Source organism: Primulina huaijiensis, chromosome 8 (assembly GCF_012295235.1).
Source record: "Primulina huaijiensis isolate GDHJ02 chromosome 8, ASM1229523v2, whole genome shotgun sequence".
NCBI classification, from domain to species: domain Eukaryota; kingdom Viridiplantae; phylum Streptophyta; class Magnoliopsida; order Lamiales; family Gesneriaceae; genus Primulina; species Primulina huaijiensis.
The window spans coordinates 2,619,475-2,625,476 of record NC_133313.1 but is presented as its reverse complement, the minus strand read 5'-3'; the positions used below and the strand labels follow the sequence as shown (position 1 = coordinate 2,625,476).

Sequence of the window (6,002 nt, the reverse complement as noted above, 5' to 3'; positions counted from 1 at the left end):
TTGTTTTTGTTGGTTTTAGTTCCAAGAAATATCTTTTATCTCGGAGGATAGTGTGCGTTGTACCACTATCGGGTATGCAAACTTCAGCTTTGCTCATAGCATTTTCCATATTTGAACTTCAAAAAAATATGCAATGAAAAAAATTAATGACAATACATATTTAAATATAACACATATCATAATTGTACAATAAAACATTATCATATAAATACATGAAAAATAAATTATTGTACATTTATATTCTACCACTATATTGTTCATTTTCAGAGAAATCATTGAGAAAATCTGCAGCATCAATATTGTTCATTTCTATCCCACCAACATATTGATCATTTCCAGAGAAATCATTCATAAAATCAGCAGCATCAAAATGAGTTGAATCACTCAAACGGTCACTTCGCTCAGTGAAGTTGGTCTCCTTTTCTTTCCCCTTTATCGATTCTTTATAAAGTTTGCAAAGATGCTCAGGGGCTCGACAAATACGAGACCAATGTCCTGGAGTACCGCATCTGAAACAAGAACTTTCAAATCTTTTCGAGTGATTTTCATTAACACTCATGTTTTCTTGATGCCTTTTCTGTGGATGGTTTGGGACGTTATTTTGAGATGAGTTATAGAAATAACTATCTCGATTATTTTCAAAACCACGGCCGCGTCCACGACCACGACCACTTCCTCGTCCACGTCCACGTCCACGACCTCGACCTCGACCTCGACCAAAACCTTGTCTTTGAATTTGATTTTGGTTTCCAGGTTTAAATTCATTTTTACTTACAGCATTTACTTCTGGAAATGCTGTTGATCCAGTGGGTCGGGACTGATGATTTCTCATTAATAGCTCGTTGTTCTTTTCCGCCACAAGAAGACAGGCGATGAGTTCAGAATATCTCGCAAATCCACGCACTCTATATTGTTGCTGTAGTGTTATATTTGATGCGTGAAACGTGGAAAATGTTTTTTCAAGCATTTCCGATTCTGTAACCTCATGTCCACAAAATTTTAACTGCGAGATTATTCTATACATCGCTGAATTGTAATCACTGACTTTTTTAAAGTCTTGGAATCTTAACATATTCCATTCATCACGGGCGGTCGGAAGTATAACTTCCCTTATATGTTCAAATCTCTCTTTTAATCCTTTCCACAGAGCCATGGGATCTTTTTCGATGAGATATTCACATTTTAAACCTTCATCAAGGTGTCGTCGTAAAAATATTATAGCTTTTGCTTTTTCTTGTGATGAAGATATACCATTTTCTTTAATGGTCTCGCTTAGACCCAATGACTCAAGATGCATTTCTACATCAAGAGTCCATGGCATATAGTTTTTCCCAGTAATATCAAGAGCGATGAATTCGAGCTTTGCCAAGTTTGCCATGGTGGTACTAAAAATTACGATGCATTTTATTAGTTAATGAATATTGCAATACAAAGTAATGGATAAACAACAAGTACAAGTATTCGTAAAAATAAAGAAAACACACGAGGAGGATATTCTCCGATAAATACAAGACTGGTGAGTATGATAACCAAAATAATTAAAAATAACCTCGTGAAAGCCATCTTCTTTTTTTCTTCGAAAATTTGATGAAGAATAATTTTTAGAGAAGAAGAGAAAGTTGGAGTGATTGAATGTATTTGTGAGATTGTATTTATAGAGCAAAAACTAGCCGTTTTGTTACCGTTTATTACCGTTGGTGTATAAGAAAATAAATGTATGTATTTGTATAATTTTATGGTAATAATATGGTGTATATAATATTAGTCATATTTAAATAATTATGTATATCATATCACATTATTATAATTAGGTGTCATAAGTTATTTTGTTTAAAAAACCTTATAGGCTTTTATACTTGTCGTATCCCTTACCGGGAGTGTGGGATGTCGTCTTAACATCCTCCCAGGATTTATAACAAGTTTTTGAAAAAATTATTTTTATTATTTCTAACAATAACATTATATTATATATTACATATATAAACAATAAATAAATAACAGTAAAATAAATATTATTACTTTTGTTACCTTTTTCTTCTGTTCGGAGCTTGGAAAAATATGGAGGACTTTTAGAGCTTCGTGCTGATAACGTGTTGTGAAAAAGTAAAAATTTACGGTAAAAAGTAAAAATCTCAAACTCTTAAAATTATCACACTACACACTTTATAATATTTTTCTCTCAACTCAATTGTGATTTTCTTCACAAATGAGAGATCTATTTATAGAAAATTTTTACAAATAATCCAAAAATAAAATACATCATTACCTACATCATCACACACTAATTTTCAATATTCAACACCTAATTTTACCTAATTTTCAACATTCAACATTCTCATTTTCAACACAAATATTTTTCACATTTTTAAATAATTTTTCAACATGAATGATAATTATCTTTTATTCAGTCATTAAATTGCAAATTTTATGTTAAACTACTTCGTGGTTTTTTTTTTTTTGGGTTTGTTTTTTTTGCAAGGTTCACTCTCTACCCACAAAATTGTGGTACTATGTCATACAAAATGTGGTACACTTCATGTGAAAATGTGGTACACTTAATGTGGAAATGTGGTACTAAAAAAATACCCAAAGACTGAACATAAAAAAAATCGACGGCTGAGGATTGAAAGTGAATTTCACGTTTGTTTTACTGTCAGTGACTTGAAATATAGTCAATGAGCGAAAGAACTTGGAGAAGGCCAGTAGAGAAGCCTAGGATCCAGAGCCATATGGTTCACCCGACATGCTAAGATGTGAACCCGAATGGTTTGCTAGTTTGGAAGAAAAAATATTCCAACATTTTTTTGTCAGACCATGTAAACAAACCTCGCACTGCTGAAGAGGAGATGAGTATCCATCCGGTCGAGATAACTCCTAGAATGACAATGTGGTGGTGACGGGGTGGATGGGGCAGATATCAAACGGTCATCGGTTCCGTTACAACATCTCAAGAACACATACGAAGATGTGCTCGGTTCTAAAATTGTGATGAATCATCAAGTTTAAATTTCAAACTTTACAAGTTTAAGCGGGTTTAGTACGAGATTATTAGTAAAAAAAATATTTTTAGTTTTTAGTATAATTTTAATTATATCAAGTCAATCAATAACTTGAAAGTGGTTATCTTTCCTTATTTGAAGTAGACATAACTTTGTTTGCAAATGATTGCTCGAAAATGGGCAGAAATCAGCTTCTGAAATTTAGAAAATGGATAGCACCTTCTTACCCGAGCTTGGACAGATTTTTAGCTCGGAATTGACATCACTCTTGCTCAAATATGTTGTTATATGGAAAGTTGAAAATAGGGAGAGAAATGTTTTGTGTTTGACACAATTTTGGTGATATTTATAGGCAAGAATGGGGAGAGCTTCTAAATGATTTTTAGCCTGTGATAATCATCATCTTAGTGGCCTTAACACTCATTATTTGGCTTCCACATGCTGACCAAGAGGCTGTTCGAAATTCAGATTTTAAAGGTTCATTAGTGGTTGTTAATGGTGATCAAATTAGTTGTAAATTGAGCTTCAAATTTTCGAAATGAAGCTTGATGAGCCGTAGATTTGTTTGTTGCGTTTGGCTATCAATGTAAGTAATTATTGGGCTAAAAATGTCAGGCATTCTTGGTTTTAAAAGCTGCAAGTTTCTTGAACTTTAAATTGATATTGTATTGGGTTGGGTCTTCACAATTATAGGTAATTTTATATTTCCTTTCTAGTGTATCTATATATCACTAGATTTTTTTTAAAAGGACTAGAAAGTATCATTAAAAATGCTGAAAGTGGATGCCTCTTTTGACTAAAAATTTGCATGTGATCAAATACAATTGATTGGTGCCTTACTATGATGGTGGGATAGAGCCTTACCTTCCAACTTTTTCATCATGCACAAAACAGGATGAGTTTATGTGAGGCCCAATACCTAAACTAAGCCCAGCCTATTTCCCATTTTATTTAATTAAATATCCAACCCATTTGATAGAAATAAGATCGCTCAAAATCCAGAAACTTTTCTCCAGCCTTGCCGTCGTTCTCTTCTTTCTGCTTCAGTCGCGCAGCGCCACCGGAGGTCGGGGAAGAGTGCAGCAGCTTAACAAACTTTCTTCCTCTATCATATTAGTTACTTTCCTGCCATGAATCGGTAGAAATCAGTGCTCCATCTTTCACGTTCGAGCCGGCAGCTGAGTTTCGTTCTTTGTCCGATTTGGTGAGCTTCTAGCTTCAATTTTCTTGTTGATGTAAGTTTATTTAGCAAGGAATCAAAGCCCTTTATTTCCCCTAATTTCCAGCTTGTTTTTCAGATCGTGAACAGTGTTTCCGGCGACGTTTCCGGCGAGCCATCTTCGCGAGATTACTATTGTGTGTTTAAGCTTCGTTTATGGAGGTATTAGCTTGAAATTTCAGATTATTAAGGGTTAATAGGCTGCCCAGATTTCGAATTTTAACCGAGCCGATTTATTTTGGTTTAGTCGTTTGGTGTGCATTGTATTGAAGTATATAGTGAATTTATAATATAGGTTTTATCGTTGGACGAGTTCATCAGGAAGTCCTTAAGAATTTACTGTGGTATTGCAAGTTGTAATTGAGGTACGCTCAAACCTATATTATTATGACGCTTATATTGGCGTGTAAGAATATTCGGTGAATGTTGTTTGCTATTATGTGGCTTGAATGTTTATTCTGTTGCATTCATGTATTAAATTGTATTGGCATAACATATTGAGCCTTGACTCTTTTGACGGCAATTTATGTTGATTCTGTTGAGATATATTGAGTCATCAGAGGTACGAGTGGGTTAGGATTAGCCACATTCCCAGATGACAGCTAGGGACGAGCGACTTAGCTACTCGCATTCCCGATGCTACGTGCATGGACGAGCGGCGATTTGATGCTGCATTCCTGGCATGGGTGGCCACTGCTACTGTTGATGATGCTATTCGTTTGGACTCCATTTGGTATCCGTTATTCCATTGTTACAATTCATGCATCGCATATCATTGCATTTACTTGGTATTATTACATGTCTTTTATATACGTCGTGATTTTACTGGTTTGTCGTACTGGGGTCCGACCCCTGTTTTCTTTTTATGTTGTGGTTGTTTTTGATGCCATAGCAGGTCATTCCAGGGGATTTGACGCGTCTGGTGGAGCGTCAGCGAGTGGTACCCAGTAGTCAGTCGGTTTGTGTCAGAGTTCCCAGATATTTATATATATTATGCTGGTTTGATACATTTGCCAGGGAGATGCCCTGTGTAGCTGTATGGTGATATTTTTAGGTTGTTTGGGATTTTAATTGTTGTATGTCGTGGCTAGTCCTGGCCAGTGCGGCTGTAGGATGTTTGTGTGGTTGATTGTGAACTTGATGTTATTTTCGAGCGTATGTTATTGTTGTTGTGTTTTGAGATTTTTGGGATGTCCTACTTACGGGGAGGTCATGCCGAAATTTCTGTAGGCCCTAATGAACGTTTTAAACTCGTTTTCGCTGTTTACACCATTTAATCCTTGTTGTTTGGTAATTAAATATTAATTAAGAGCACGGGCCCTCACAGTTTATGTCATATATGGATAGCAATTATTTTACAAATTTTATAGTGTATATTTTGTATATTTTTATGTGTGTGTGTATATGGATATTAATACATGTAAGGCTCTTGCATTTATGATGGATCTTATTATTATCATATATATTTTATTATTGTATAAAGAAAAAGTGTCTCACTGATACTAGTATATATATATATATTCTTTATTATAGTTGTTGATATGGTTTGAAAAACTGTTTGAGAAGGACACCAAAACTTTTTCTCTTTTTACCCTTCTCTTCAACATCAAAAAAATATTTCTTTTTTCTACTATAATATTATTACATTTTTTATTGAAATTAAGTTTAATAGAAAAATAGATTTTTTTGTCATACATAATAATATGTACGAACACACTAATTATAATATTCATATCAAATTACAAATGTCCAATATTCATTTTATAAATTGATTAAACAATATT

The 6,002-nt window shown here is 34.1% G+C and overlaps 1 long non-coding RNA gene across 1 annotated transcript; it reads left to right on the top strand.

Moving 5' to 3' along the window:
* Window positions 1–4,290: 4,290 nt before the first annotated feature.
* On the top strand, window positions 4,291–5,495 carry LOC140983588 (uncharacterized). Its single transcript, XR_012176455.1, has 2 exons — window positions 4,291–4,380; window positions 4,514–5,495. It is a non-coding gene; the product is annotated as an uncharacterized lncRNA (long non-coding RNA).
* The last annotated feature ends 507 nt before the right edge of the window (window positions 5,496–6,002 follow it).